General features: G+C 45.4%; 1 protein-coding gene across 2 annotated transcripts in view; it reads right to left on the minus strand.

Moving 5' to 3' along the window:
* Positions 1-1,272, minus strand: part of LOC126037492 (electroneutral sodium bicarbonate exchanger 1-like) — a 116,428-nt gene extending 115,156 nt beyond the window's left edge. For both annotated transcript variants that reach the window (XM_049797829.1, XM_049797828.1), the window contains exons 1-2: positions 1,035-1,272; positions 50-217 (exon numbers count right to left, since the gene is read on the minus strand). The gene's annotated coding sequence lies outside the window, so the exon portion shown is untranslated. The remainder of the gene's footprint in view (positions 1-49; positions 218-1,034) is intronic.
* Between the last annotated feature and the right edge of the window lie 15,223 nt (positions 1,273-16,495).

The following is a 16,495-nucleotide window of genomic DNA, read 5'->3' on the forward strand; positions in this document are numbered from 1 at the left end:
ACTCCAAAAATTTAGCATTACCTGAAGAAGAAATGCCACTATTTAGTACCTGCAATGCTCTACGGAGTGGTCTTTTCCACATTCCTCGCTCCCATTACATACATCGCTGCACATCCAGAAGTTTTACTCCCTGAGGTGACATTACCGCCATGATCCCTGTTCCCAGGCACCAAACGAGTGACCTCCAATCATCTTGACAGACCGTCCACTTCCACACCTCGACACAAAACCAGAAATTGAAAAATATCATTACATCACAAGCTACAAAGAGCAACCAAATATTTTACAAACCCACCACAGACAAATACAGTTACACTCACGCACTTCACAACCCTGGCCTACTCCATGCTGGCCATCTAGTCCAACTCCCCCCACAAAATCCTCAACTGTCTTCCAAAGACCATCCACCGAACAACATATCTCTCTGTGCTGACTGGCAATTACCAGGTTCCAGGGGAGCGCTCCACAGGAACACCGTTCCCGGGAGCCTTGGGAAAAAAAAAAAAAAAAAAAAAACAAAAACAAAAACAAAAAAATCGCCCTGCCTTTGAAAACCCAGGCCCGAGGCAGACCCCAGTCCAAACATTGGCAATCAACATTGCCTCATGGAGCAGCTGGGACCAGGGAAAAGGAAAAATAAATGGGGCAGGGGAGGACACACCAAAAACCAACCCATATCCCAGCTGGGGTTTTTTATTCTAAGTTTGGGGTTTTTTTCCTAATTCCCTGAAAAACATCTCAACTCTACATCCAACCTGAAAGGAAAAAAAAAACCAAAAAGGCTTAACCACAGAACCCTACAAGGTTAGAGACATTCACAACACACCACTCGTTCAGATCACATGAACGCCAGCCCTCACTCTCAACTCATCCATCATACCGTCCACAGGCCTCAAGAGGCCGTCACCCCGTCTGCAGCAGCAGGGGCCTCAAAAAAGCACCCTACCTGCAAAAACCCAGGCCCCAGCCCAACCTCCTTCCAACCAACCTCCCCACAAACTGCCCTTCCGTTACACCAACATTTCAACACGCACCATCATCTCCACCATCCGTGCATTTTCAACCCGATAATTAGCTTTCACAGTGCCACGTGTCACAGTCCAACCTCCGTAGCGCCATGTCACCTAAACGCAAGGTTCTTTCAAGCACCTCTCGTGCCCTGTCATCACCTGCAAAAACAACACACAAAGCTTGTCAACAGACACTTCATCCTCGAGAGAGAAGTCCTCCACCACTCCCCTACCCTGCTTCCCACCTATTCCAAAAATAACACATCCTCACAGCCAGTGTCCTCCATGACACTTGAAAAAACCAGAGCATCACAAACACAGAGCTGTCCCAAAGTTACCGATCGCTCCAAGACCCATCACGCTGCTACTTAGACCTCAAGGCCTTGACCATTTCTAGAGACTTGCCACAAAGCATCTGCATAAACAAGATGAACACCATTGCCCAGTTCCTGCCTTACTCAATGCTAGTTCACAGTCCAATTGCGATCCCCTCAACTCTGCATGCAAAGAGCCCGAAGTCATTAAACCTTCTACGCTGCCTCTACAATGCCATACAAGACACACACAAACATAGAGCCATGTAATTCACATGCAAATGTAATGCCATACAAGGCAGTACTCTTACCTCAGTCAAGGCAAAACAACTCAGAGCCTTGCCATACCAGACAAAACAGAACAGGGCCAATGCAAGAGACTCTCACGTGACAGTCAATACAAGTACAGACCAAAACAATACAAAACCAATACAGAACCATAGAAGGCAAGGCAGTCTCAGGTGGCAATCCATACAAGTACAGAGCACTGCAATACAAAACACAATGCAGGGCCAGGCAATGCGAGACAGTCTCACATGACAGTCGATACAAATACACAACAAAACACCACAGGGCAAAGGCAAATACAGACCAATACAATGCAAGAAAACTGCAAAACACAGCAAAGCAAAGCAGTCTCATAGAGCCACCGGATGCATCTTCCTTCAGAGTCCACTCACGGACTCAACTCCTTACAGTGCTCTGCTGCCTTCCCCCATCGCTCTGTGGGACACATCCTGTCCCTCCACATCTGAAAAAAAAAAACAAACAAACATATTGAATGAGTCACCTGGATGCAGAGCAAGAGCTTCACAACTCCAGAGGTCTTGATTCCATCTACAAAGACCATCTGGAATGCAGCTACAGCCTGTCATTTTAAAAACAACAACAAAAAAAAACAACACACAACCAAAAAACAAACAAAAAAACAACAAAAAAACCCAACACACACACCCCCCTGCCCACTGTAGGGTTCAATTATATGGAACTTAGTTACTGGCCCTGAAAGTAGCTCATGGTTGCAAGAGAGTTCCAGACACCTTTGAAGGCTCTGAACAGAACAAACAAGAAGATAGAAGAAGAAAGATCCCAATTAGAAAAACACAGGTGCACATTCCACGATAAAGGGAACTTGGCACAACCGACCTCAATTCAGGGGCTTATCTCGACCAGTTGGACTAAGACAAGTTTTGCATGCTCTAACATAGCCAATTATATCCTGTGTGTATGCACGTGTACAGAGCGAGTATAACTAACTGTATCTTATGTTTCTACGCGTGGACAGTATCGATGTAACCAATCACCGCTTACGCTTGTGCGCGTGGACACCACATGCTTGCGTGCAGCAGCCAATCAAAGCTTCTAAACAACTTAGAGAATTGTGTAAGAATGATCAGCTAAGCTCAATAAAGGGGCGACTTTGATCATCATACTGGTGTTCTACCATCCGGGCCCCGCACGGAGTAACCCTAAACCCTACACCCCACCAACCAAAAAAACCCAGGGCCAAACTTGGAGCCCATCACGTGCAAGTCTTAACACCTTAGAGACTCAAATCCGCTTCACTGCCCCTCAACAACCCCTGCCACACGGCTCCAATTGTCTCCGTGAAACACTATCGGCACGGCTGTCCGCGCAGGCCGCTGATGGCTACTCGAGCCGAGATGACTGTACAACCCTCGCCTAAACGGTCTAGGCACATCAACGTTTCACCCGTAGACTCTTATCGCTGTTCCACCTACCCCTGACTCCACACCCCCCCAGGCAGAGCAGCTCCAAGCCAAGCACACCGTGTGCAGAACGTCACCACGTGGAACGCCACCAACGAGGTGATTCAACGAGAGAGAAAACTCTCAGCAAGAAGAATGACCCCCGGACGGGAGGCGCTGTCGGGCAAGATGACCTACGGGGCCGCAACCGCGAGGCCAGGAGGCTCCACAGCAGACCCAGAGGAGTCAAACGGAGCGGCCCGTTACAAGACAGCACTGTCAAAACCCAGACGACAGATGCGCCAGAAGCCTGGCGTCGAGACCTAAGGATGTCAGGATGCGGGGAAGAAGTCCCACTCCGAGAAAACGGACGGCTAGAGAGCAGAGCTGCCGATGCAGGCTGAAAAAAGTGCTGCCATAGAGCACTGACCGGAACCCGCCAAGACCGATCCATGCTTTAGAGCTCCGAGCGCAAGAAAAGAAGCACCCGATTGGCACCGGGCCAATGAGTAAGAGCATTCAAAACCCTAGGGACAGCACCCGAAGCGCATGCCTCGCTCCTCTGGCGCAAAGCGCGACAAGGACATCGAGACCCGAGGAAGGTCTAAGCGCACAAGACAGACTACACAAACTACACGCCACCGCGGACACGGGCCGGAACTGCCCTGCCCGGCACACACGGGTCTCGTGCTGAAAAGCAACCCGCTCCCTTCTCCTGCGCAAAGGCGACTGCTTTGGGACAGCCCTCTCTCCTGCGCTAACTTTAAAACTCCTCCCTGCTATTCCCAGCTTTGTCCCTTCCTCTCAGCCTGGTCCCTCAACTTAGCTTTCAGAGGGCTGAGGGTCCAAATCCATCCTCCACAAAACCACACGGGCTAACTGGGATGTTCCTCAAGGGGAACATTGCTCTTCAACATCTGCAATGAAAAAAACAAACACAAACAAATCAGAAAAGGGAGTAAGCATCCCGCTGGCCAACGCCAACTACTTCCCCAACTCCCCCCTCCTCACAAGTGCCACCGTGTTCACTTCCCCGCTCATTCCAGACTCAGACCCTGCAGCCATCATCACTCGTGGTATCTAAGGTACCGAGAGAAACCACGTTAGCGTGGCACTCGTGAGAAGCCATCGGCCCCACACTCCTCCTCGCTAATCCACAGCTCACCTGAAACGCTCATCCAATTCAAAGATAGCCCACACAGCACCTCCACAACAGAAGGTAAAGGCTGAACCGAGCAGCCCCATAATACTTTGCTATTCAACACCGACCCGGCCGACGACCGCCTCACCTTCTCGGACCGCTCACCGGCATGCAGCTTTTCGGGAGACCTTATAGCAGACTTCACGGTACGTAAAGGGTGCCTATAAGAAACCTGCAGAGGGACTTTTTACAAGGGAGTACAGCCATAGGACAAGGCGGTAACGGCTTTAGTCCTAAGGAGGGTACATTTAGTTTAGGCGTTAGGAAGACGTTTCTCACTAGGGGTGGCGAGGCACTGGAACGCGTTGCCCAGAGAACCTGCGGATGCTCCCTCCCTGGAAGCATTCAAGGCCAAGTCAGATGGGGCTTTCAGCAACCTGGTCTTGCGGACGGCGTCCGTGGGGGAGGGCTGGAACTAGAGGATCTTTATGGTGCCTTCCAACCCAAACCATTCTACGATTCTATGACATTCAAATCCAACTGCAAAACTCCTCTGAGAAGGGCTGGTGAACCCTCCTCCCTTTCCCCAGCAGTCCCAAAACTTAAGAAACCCCTTTTCTTCTCCTCAACTGTCAGGAAAGGAACCCCACTGCTTCCTGACACCTCCTGCCCTCAATCTGCACTCCTGAACCCCCTTCAGTGGCTACTCCTCAAGAGCCGCTCTTCTGAGCAACATCCCAAATTCTGGGGGCACCCCCTAACCTACAGCTCCCCAGAGACTCTGAGCTCTGCTACATGCCCACAAAAGAAAGTCAAGTCCCAAGCCTTGTAATCTACGAGGGGCCTGCCACCAGCTGCAAAGATTCTAAGGACAACGTGGCATTCTGCGGGCAATGAGGAAAGGCACCCCAAACCCTGAAGGGCACTGTGCCTCACGGCCCTTCTGCTTTCATCAGTAGTACTAAAACTCCATATACAAATACATACAAGATGCTCACCCTAACCCCTGCTAAACAATGTCACCATCAGTCCCGTTAAGAGACATAACAACTTACACAGCAGAACTGTTAAAAACCCAACGTTCCTTCTTCAATAAAGTTGGGAATTGCAGGAAAACACAATGCATGAAGAATAAAAAAAAAAACCAAACAACAAAAAAACCCCCAAACAATGCATACTATTAAACCATCTTTCTACCCCTGAACTGATGCAGAAACTGACACTAGGCCTAGTAGATGTAGAAATAGAACGTATGTTTAGACTCAGTGTATTGCTAAATAAAAGACTCAGGAATTTGTTAGAAGGTTAACAACTGCCTCTGTAAGTTGATTTACGTAGACAAGCCAAGGACATAAAGCACAAGATTCCTGTGTCTGTAATATAAGACAAAATAACATGCCCTCTTTGAGGAGGTATTCTGTTTGATAAGAAAATATGTTCTGTCTCTTGTGGTGACTGAGCCAAAAGCTAGGTGATAAGCAGAGAAGTTGTTTGTGGGGCCCAGAAGGGGATCGTACTGCGCAAACTCGTACAACAAAGTTCAAACAGCGGACAAGTGAGGAAGACTATGGAAGACCAGCAGAGGACTCCAGAAGACCACCGAAGACCTTCAACACGCATGCATAAAGGACATTTACATATGCTAATGACTTCTCGGAAAATCAATGAATATGTATATTATTTCTCAGAAATTTTATGAATATGTATGTAAGGCAGGTATTTAACCTATACAATTAGTCCCAGCCAGAAAGCACATTTGGAGGAGCGATCCTCCGTTCTTCCAGCGCTGCAATAAAGAATACTTAACTCCATCACTGAATGCTCATTTCGAGAAACAGAACACTCGAAACAAAATTACTGACCTGAAAAAAAGAAAGGGGGAAAAAAAAAAGCTGCATACAAGTGTGTCGTGGTTTCAGCCCAGCCGGTAACAAAGGACCACGCAGCCGCATATCATGTCTGAATAAATGTGAGTTTAGTAGATGTATAGGTAGATACACATTCAGAAATGCACAAGAACTGAAAGGAGTAATCTGTAACTGGTAGACTAAGAACGCTGCAATAGCATGCAATGTAAATCAACATGCACCTATAGGGAAGGGAAGGGAAGTACAGAAACATTCTTCTGGATTTAAAAAAAAAAAACAAAAACGCAGCAATGGTAGGAAAAGGTACTTGGAAAGTGCCACTTTCAATCCACTGAAACGACGTCTGCAACAGCAGTAAGAACACTGGCAAACTACCTTCTCTGTTCCACAGGGCCTTGAAACCCATACGCATTGTCTGTTGCCACTTGCCATTAGGAAACAAAGATATTAAATAGGGCAAATCAGAAGTAACTTGAACCAATCCCTCCCACCCAGCTATAAACCAGGACCATATACAGCCCTTGCAGACTACACAAGATCCTGTCTCATTCCAGCCACATCATTAGCATAAGCTGTGCAAACCCATGCAAATCAACAGGTTTTTCAGGCATAAAAGCAGACTCCAACAGCAGTTAAGCCACTTCTTACAACTGACAATGTCATACTTCCATCACTGATTATAGCACAAGAACAAGAAAGAATGGGTCTTTATTGTCCTTCATGAACTTGAGGGGCTGCAAGAAACCAGTGAAGTTACAAGCCTGGATTCTGTAACGTCGCTACCAGCATAATTTCCAGATCAAAGATCCGGCCTCCTGTTAAGATCATCAAACATAATTTTGAGTTTGGAGGACAGGTCATCACAACACTATGTTAGGTAGAGTATAAAACCTTATCATCAGATTCTCAGCTAGTTTAAGTCAATGTATTCTGTGTGTTCCGCTGAAGTCAATGAAACTAAACACACTATCACAGGAAAGAGGTATTTCAGCATGCCTCAGACCTGGAAAACTATCTTGAAAAATGCCCGTAACTTTTAACACAAATTCTCTGCACTTCCCACGATCTCTCAACAGCAAGCAGTAGTAAGACCCTAACAGTTACTTGCAACCTATTTCTTGCATAGCATTCATTTTTATTTTAATTTTAAAAGGGGCAACTAATACATAAGATTTTTGCAGCTACTCACAAAAATCAATAAGCAAAGACATTTGTTCCAAGATTTAAATTCCTTGTACAATTTAAAAAAACTATCAAAGCTCTGTAAAGTAAAATAGATACATTTACCTACTCATGTAGGAAACTACAGACAAACTTCAGGAAATGACCAAAGGTGCAGAGGATAGGCTAATAGGCTAAGGTAGAAAAACAAAACAAAAAAAGAAAAACCAGAAGTTCTACAGAAAAATGAGTGAGCAGCCCACAGCACTGGCAGACAACAGATTTTTTTATCCCCGCTTCCTCCACCCCTTCTTCTTACCCCCCCACCCCCGTTTTTTTTTAAAGGAAATAATTATTCTATTCTGAAACATATTGCCAGTGATGCAGTTGAAGCCAAAAGTTTAAATGAGTTCAGGAGAGAATTAACCGAATTCTAACACATGTGCCAACACAACTGCTATAAAAAGCATCTGCATCATGGTGAAATGCAAACAGCTACTCTGAGAACGACACATTATTATTCACTAAATTTGCCTTTTACCCTGTTGTATAGTTACTAATGTTGAAAAGAGTCACTGCTGTGCAAGAAACTAAAACTTACAGCGCTTTATGCTCGGAGAGAACTGTGGCCCATCAGCTCGTGGCTGTGAAGTCTTACAACTTAACACGTTGCAGTTGCACACCAGCAAGTTCTGAGGCGGACTGCCGACTGTATTCAATAGTCACAGCTTATGTAGGAGGATATGATAAACTTGACTTATTTGCCTTTAACCGATGCTCCAAATATGTTAAAGTCGTTCTTGAAGCAGGTTACTGGTTTGATTACCCTTCATACAAAATCCTCCTTCAAATGGAGGTTTCTCTTCTCTTCTTTTCAGATTTAAGGCATGAACAGAAACCACACCTGCATCATCACTGAAATCAGTGCCTATTTTTCAATAAACTTTAGCAGCAGCATCAGAATTCGTCCTCAAGTACCGTTCATAAAGCAAATGCTTCATTCTTCAAAACTTTTTTTAGCAAAGGTTAGTAATGCTGTACCACAGACTCTCACGCCCAGTCACGCATGTTCTTCCCGAGACTGTTACGCAGCTTCGTATTTTAAAAATCGCCATCCTAACTGCGTACCTGATACTACTGGTTCTCCCCTTTTTAAAGTCTGATGTTAAGGAAAAGCTGCAAGTCCTACAAAACCAGGCAGACTTGCTTGTTCATGCCAAAGAGAAAAAGGTTAAGCATTATTAAAAAATAAGACTATTGCCTACCTTTAAGTATCCATAAAGCTATCAACATGAACCGTATGGTGGCCTGTTAGCATCGCTATTTGAACACGGGCATGCAAAATGTCCTTCAGTTAAATTCCAAACTCTATGAAGTAATTGGTGGGCAATTCCCCAAGGATAAAACGTCTATCAAAAGCCAACAGTAAGCCAGAAATCTCTTTCCGTTTCATAGGGTAAAAAAAAATAAATACAGTGAATCCTGAAAAAAGAAATAGATATTAGACAGGGAACGCCTATATAGTTATAGGGCAAGTAATAAAACATTTAGTGTTTTGTTTTTATTTTTTTTTATGTCATCACAATAGTTAGACAAACATGGAAACATTTGCAACAGCAATACTTGGGTCACTTTAAAATCTTGGTAACACTGAAATACAGGGCAGCGAAAGCTAATGATGTGGGGAGGGGACTTTAGGTCTTATTATTTTCATACACATTCACACACACACACACACTCCACAACTCCAAAGAGCTATCTTAACTATGTCTGCCAGTAAACGGAAATAGTAGGCAGAAAGGAACCATATCTATACTAAGACAGTTAGCTGTGCCGTAAAAATGAAGATCACTGCGACCAGTGCCATCTTAAAGAAGAAAAAACAACCACCACCACCAACAACCAAAAAACCTGAAAGGAACCATCACTGTGCATGTCATAAGCATGAAGTTATTTTAACCTGATGACTACTCTGCTCTATACTTTAAGCATCATGAAGTTTTTATGTATTTTTAAAGTCTAAGGTTATTATTTTAAATGGCCTACTTGTAGTGGCAGCCCAAGTAGCATTCTGGAGAACACCACAGTGCCCACAACTTCTACAGGTCAGTGCAGTCTGATCAAGCACTACATTTCTAGGGGAGGAAAACAAAAAACCACTACCGCTCATTTATTCAATTGAAAAGCTTATTACCTGCACCTTCCAAAGCAACAGGCTACAGGAACACTGAATGCAAAGTAAACCAGACCCATCTGGAATACTCTGACTCAGTCTCAGCTCCAAGTTACACATCTTTCATTTCGTATTTTAAGGGATTAACAGCATTTGGATGCACAGAAACTGTCTTTACAGTGAAGTCTGCAGACCTCCGAGTCAAAAGTTAAAATGTCTTCCTAAATTATAACAGTGTTAGCACTTCCTCTGAAAAGGAGTGAAAAAAACACAACCAGGGAAGGAGGAAGTGACACAACACCAAGGGTTTTTTTCCCAGAGATTACAAAATCCTGAGAGAACAAGATGCTTGTGCTATCAGAATAAAAATCCCCAAAGAAACAAAAGAGTTTACCTTTCCCTTGGAAAAGTTACTTTTGAGTCAAGATCTGCCCTTTTTCTCTCCCAAGCATGAAATCTCTCTTCAGCTTAAGACTCTCTTCTACTGCAGTAGAAATTTAGTGCTGTCGTGGTTTCAGCCCGGCCGGTAACAAAGGACCACGCAGCCGCTCGCTCACTCCTCCGCCCCCCTCCGGTGGGATGGGGAGGAGACGGAGGAGAGAAAAGGAAAAAGAAACTGGGACCTCGAGGGTTGAGATAAAGGCAGTTTACTGGGACAAACACAAAAGAGATTACAACAACAACAACGGCACTAATGAAAAAAAGTATACAAAAAGAGTGATGCACAGTGCAACTGCTCACCACCCGGGACCCGACGCTCCGCCACTTCCCCCACCGAAAAAACAGAGACCACCCCCCGGCCCGCTCCCCATTTATATACTGGGCAGGATGTCACATGGTATGGAATAGCTCCTTGGCTAGTTCAGGTCAGCTGCCCCGGCTATGCCCCCACCTCCCAGGTTCCTGTAAAAATTAACTCTATCCCAGCTGAACCCAGGACAAGTGCACATGCTGGAACCTGGACAGAATCTTATTTAAAAAAACAAACAATACAATCGTACTACAGTGGCTAGAAATCTTTTACATATTCTGATGAAAAGACTCAACTTATTTCTAGGAAATAAAGTGTTTGGGGCCAAAGCCAACGCATGATGGTCATATGAGGTTAAATTTTTATTGATGTTTTTTTTTTTTTTAAATTGATATATTGAAAAAAGCTGGAGAAGGAAGCGGGGACAGAAATGAAAAACCACTCGGGGAGTCAGTGGTATAGACTGTCACCATGCAATCTCAATATTGTAATTGCAGATCACATAGTCAGAACAAGCCAGTCAAAAGTAGCACACTCCCTGGGAGAGGGGCGGGAGTCTCTCTCCCCTTGTCTTTCAAGCCAAGACCCAACTAGCAGAAGGCAGCTTTTCTGTCAGATAAAGCAAGGCAAAAGGATCATGTACAGCAACTTCCTTGCAGCCTCTTGCTCCTGAGCACCCTTCTTCACCTCTTTCTTTCTTTCTCTCTTTCTTCTGGTGATGGGAAGGCAAAGCATGTTCTGTTCCTGTGAGCCCATACTGCTTGTCCCTATAGTCACAGCAGGCACCTGTGATTCCTCTCCGAAGACATTTACGCATAGAAATCAGTTGAGTGGTGTGTTACGGAAGCATAAGCTGCAGTGGACGTGATTTTGAATCAGTTAATTTTGTGCCCACCATGACAAAATAAAACCAGCAATTTCTTACTTTATAGAAATTCTCCTAAAGTAGTAGTTGCCCCCAACAGCTGTCAAGTTTTTGTATCACAGGAGAACAAATGCAGCCAAAAGAACATTTTCTCTAAAAGGACCGCTCCGAACTACACAAGCGGGCAGGCACAGGCAGCTCCCGATTTAATAAAGCGTATGTACACAGCACCACTTAGTGGTGCAAGCGGAGTCACCGCTGACAGGAATGAGAAGCTTGAACACCAACCTTCCCGCCCCGGCTCCCTGGACGTGAACGATGTCTGGTCTGTCTGTCCTCACTCGCAAAATACCACTACAATGCCTTTACTACAAGAGAGTACATCTGCCAAGCAAAACAAGTCCAAGAGGGCTGAACCTCAAGGCCAGCAGAACCAACGGCTGCTGAGCATCAAACAGATGCATCCACTCTGAAGAGCTTTCAGAATTCTGCAGCACTCTACCACACGGTTTCTGGCGACACAGCCTGAAGCAGGGTTTAAACAAATGATCCAGGTTAGTATCTGCCTGTAGTGCAAAGAATAGCAATCTCTTGGCCCACGATTTGGGTTTTATATAGACTTGGGCCATAAACAAATGCAACAGATGTAGAAAAACTGAAGACCGACAGCAACTGGAACGTAACTATTCTTTTTCCACTCCATCAACCCGTTGGAAAACTAACTCACTCGTGCACTTACGTAACTGAGCACAAAGAGAACAAAAAGAAAGGCTTTTATTCAGAACAAATTAGTGTGTCTTTACAGGAAAGTAACGGTTTCAACTTACAAAACCAGCATCATCATTAGTGATGCACCTTTCCTGAATAAGGGATAAAAGAAGAGGATAACCATTGCTTTTACTGATACGTTCTTAATAATTAGCTGAGCACTTCTAAAGAGGAAGAACTTTGCTGCTTTCAGGACCGAAGTAAGAAAAAGTCTAAAGCATAGTCTTCCTGACGTGGGAAGACGTGTCCGCAAGAGAGGCACAAGATCCGATACAGAAACGTATCTACGTCTCGCTGAAAATTTGCACTCTAAGCATCACCAGCTTCTGCTTCCAGGGCAGTATACCACCAGCTTAACCGGAGGGTAGTAATTTTACCCCACACAAGAAGTCAGAACACGCGCTATCCTTTAAGGAGGCAGAACAATAACCAAAGCAGAAAGAGGCTTAGAAATTAAGGCAAGATGGCACTTGCTCAGACACACAGTGAGGAGGTGCAAGCTGGGTAAGACAGCAAAATGGAGATTGTTCCTCGTTCACACAGAGCTCATTTCGACTCGAGTTGGTCATCCTCTCCTCTTCCCACAAAATTAGGAATGCTTTTACGTAGGAAGTCCTGACTTTGTAGCCATCTATGCCGACAAACAACAAACTATTCTAGGTCTGCTCTTGTGGTATTTAGGAAGTCGCAGAATTCAGCTTAGGGATGCATAATCACAGTATTTAATTACTGTTGCAGTACTGACCTACCTACACCAGCAGATAATAAACTAAAAATCATAGTGCTTCTGATTTGGTATAAGCCAACAGACCTCCAGATTTTTTTCAGAGCACGTAAAGGTACAGCTCTCTGGGCATCACATGGTAATCATAACTGCCAAATGACTTGACAAGCTTGTAAACATCCAAACTGCTGCAAACACATCTATACATACAATAATGGATAAAACGTAGATGCATTCCACCTACACGCTTATGCAGGCAAACACTCGTGAGTTAAAAGCCACTGTATGAACCAGCTTACGGAGCGCTTAACAAAGCCAGTGATTCCCTGGCACACCTGAAGACCAGAAAAACATTCACCAAATAAAGTTAGGGACATGCTCTTTTTTTTTTTTTTTTTTTTTTTTTTAAACTGTAACGTGTACTAAGACAGCAAGATCACTTTTCCAGCGTCCTTCATACACACATATGACCCAGAAGCTACTTGAAATTACCTTGTGTAATGGAATTGTCTGGAAAGCTCAGCTTAAAGTAGCTGAGCTCAGTGACTGATTGATTTACAGGTACAGAAAATAAATGCATGCAGCATTTTAACAAGGACGACTTACCAGTGTTATGTTATTTCCATTTAGCAAAATCTGGTCTAGCTTTGTGATTCTTCTGCCCTCAGACGGAGTCTCACTGAAGCAGCGTTAAAAACAAATAAGTAAGCACACATAACCAGGGACAACAGTTCCAGTTTTGATTACAGAATAAATCTCTACATTAAGATGGCAGTTGTTGGAACTAAGAAATGAATTGGCCACGCTGCAGCCTGATCTTGACAAATTGACCGCCTGGATAAAGCAAGCTATCTGGCAACTAAAAAGATCCATTGTACTTTTCTGCTCAGTACACCTAAAGATACAGATTCACCCTCGAAATCTCGGCAATTTCTTGAATACCACCAACACTCAGAACAGGTTTCAAATAGCAACGTGGCAGGACAAAGTAATAAATGCTTATCCTTAAGTCTGCTAACTCTCTAAGCCTTTGCCTAGACCTTAAGGAAATGTAAAAACAAACAAACTACTGCAAAGTTCAACACACAATCCACGCAAAGTTAAGGCTATCAAGTAGGAACCTGATTACAAGTATAAATCATGCAACAGCTACTCTATGACATGGATGTCCTGAACAGATCCTCCTCTACAGTGTAAGTCCAAGGTACAAACCCTTCAGCTGGCAAATATTCCAAAAACATAAAACCTCTTTGCTTACAGAGCTTACACAGTATTTTTCCCCAGGAAACCAAACGTTCAAGAGGAACAGGAGGCAGAAACAACACTTGCAATTCTGTAACGTCTTCTAGCACCATATCTGAAAAACCAGTTTCAAGGAAAATAAGGCCCCGAATTTAAAAATAGAACTATTTCCAGTTATTTCCATCTCACGCTGAGCTGTGATTTTACCTGTAAAATAAAAAAAATCAGAACAAGACAACTGATCCATACAAAAAAGGCTCTCCTATCCGGTGAACTCAAACCTCTCAAAAGCAGTAACATCACTGAGCTGGAGCATAAACTGGACGGCCTTAAACACCTCCATCAAAGGATACGGACAAAGTCATCGAGTCCTAGAAGCGTTCCCACAATTTCCGATCGCTCTTCATCACAACATGAACGCGTGCGTGGACCTACGCATTTGTCCACAAGTTCTGTAGATTGAAAGGCACAAGATATTGCTTTGTAGAACATACATGTTTTCCAGCAAAAACCTTAACGCTGGGGCGGCAAAAAAAGTCATTGCCGCGGGCACTGGTGAAAAGCACAGAAAGAAGGCGAAAAAAAGAGACAGGAAAAAAAACACAGTAAAAAAACCCGCTTCCTCAACTGCTGCCGGCAGGTACCTCCACAAGTTCCTGCGGCCGCAGGAACACGTTCCCTCCACCGAGAACCTCCCTCCACCTCGGTGCCGCCGGGCCGCAGCACATCACCGCGGGTCTGCCGAGCGCCAACGCTCGTCCCCAGCCGGCCTTTGCAAACCTCCTTTGCCCGGAGCCACCCCCCACCCCGCTCGCTGCCCGCGCCGGAGACCGGGACGCCCCAGCGCCTCTCCGCCGCCGCGGGCAGGGGCCGCGCCGCTGACAGGCCCGGCCGCGGCTCCCGAGCGGCGGGAAGTCCCGCGGCCTCAGGCGGACGCCTGACTGACGAGCCCGGAGGGCCGCCGCGCCCGCAGCCCCGGCCCCTCAGCCCCGGCCCGGCGAGGATTTTTCCCTCGCCGGCCAACAACGCCGGACGCTGCGGCCAGACCCGCGCACTTCACCGCGGCTGCGAAGGCGACGGGCTTCGCCGCCCGCCACCGCGCCGACGCGGGGGGGTGGCGCGGGGCCGCCCGGCCCCGGCCCGGCCCGGCCCCGGCCCCGGCCCCCTCGCCCCATCCAGCCGAGCCGCTCGCCCTCCCTCGCCTCCCGCCACCTCCGCACAGCCCCGCACCCCCGGGGTGAGCTGAGCTGATGGGCTGAGCTACAGCCTCCCCAGAAACCTCTGCCCTGACACCAGAGTCTCTGAAAACAGTTTCTGACCTCTTTTGGCACGTCACAGGATAGTAACCCAAACCACAAGACCATGTCTCTCCTACTTTGCTCTGTTGCAGAAGAATCTCAGCTTGCAAAGCACATCAGTTTTCCGTAACACAGATAACCAGGGTTCACACAGTCAGACTTTTCAGTCAGAAGGCCACAGAAAGAATCGTAAAGAGACCGAGTATCTTTTCCTTAAACATCCTGTTTACAGACAGCTATGTTACCTCCAAGTGCTATGAAAGTTACTTTCTCTAAAACTATCTTCCATTTAGTTTTCCTTCCCCCCCCCGAAAACAATCTTATAGCTTAATCCTCATAGGATTTTTTTCAAGTTTTGGTTTTTTCTAACGAGTATCAACACATGAACACTCTAAATAGTTTCAGGAAGTTCAGTATTTGCTACAGTTGCACTTGATCCAACATCCCACTTTTTTTTCCACCAAGCAAAGGAGTTCAACCAAGTTTCTTTCAAGAGCCATACAGGAGAAAGTACAGATTCTGCTCTGTCTGCTAACAAGCAGGCGAAGGAGCTGCTACTAATTTGAATACTATACAGGCTCTGCTGTGCCCATTTTCAACTGGGGAAGAGAAATAGCCCATCCTGTTTGAATATTTAGGTCCACATTTTCTCATTTGCAAAGCAGATCCACTGCCTTGGGAGACTGACCAGAATTACCTGGAACAAACATTCTGTTTGCCTAGGATCTGTTTGTTAGTTGAGAAAACAGTCACTACGTCCCTGTGATAATATGACACGATTTCATCACTACATTTCTGTCTCAAGGGGCCCAGCTGTATTTTATTTTCTCGTAACACAGTATCTATCCAATTCCGGTCTCTGACTTAAGAGATGAGCAACATGCAATTTCTTCAATGTCTACTTATCACGTGAGGAAGTCAACAAACCTCTTTTCACAGTTACAAGCACTTTTCAAAGATGTGACAGTTCCCTCCGGTCATCAGCTGACCCTGAACAAGTTGGAAAATATAAAAGGATCAATAAATGTGAGAAAGACCTTTGGTATGAGGGAACCCAGACAAACCGGTGCAGCAGCTTTCTTCCCTATTGATTGGAAGAGAATGCTGTTTGGCTGCTGCTTCTACGGATAATCCACAAATTATTTGCTATTCTTCTTAGCCAAAGGGCTAAGGCAGTGCCATCAGCAACTTCATAATATACGCTGAAACAAGAAGCAGGTATTACAGCTCCAAGTCTGAGGAAACAGCATCAATGATTAAGACAGCTCTAACATGGAAGGCCTGGTAAGTGGCAGTGGTATAAGGCACTAGCAATTTATCAGGGCTCTCTTTCAAATGCTGGCATTTTCTGTGACTTGGATTTTGCCTATTATTATGAGATCATTACATCACCTATCACACAAGTGTAGCTTTGTTAACTTTCAAAGAAAAGCTGCTAGACAATATACAACACAAAGTTAGACAAGCGAGG

This window comes from Accipiter gentilis, unplaced genomic scaffold (genome assembly GCF_929443795.1).
Source record: "Accipiter gentilis unplaced genomic scaffold, bAccGen1.1, whole genome shotgun sequence".
In the NCBI taxonomy this organism is placed as follows: Eukaryota; Metazoa; Chordata; class Aves; order Accipitriformes; family Accipitridae; genus Astur; species Astur gentilis.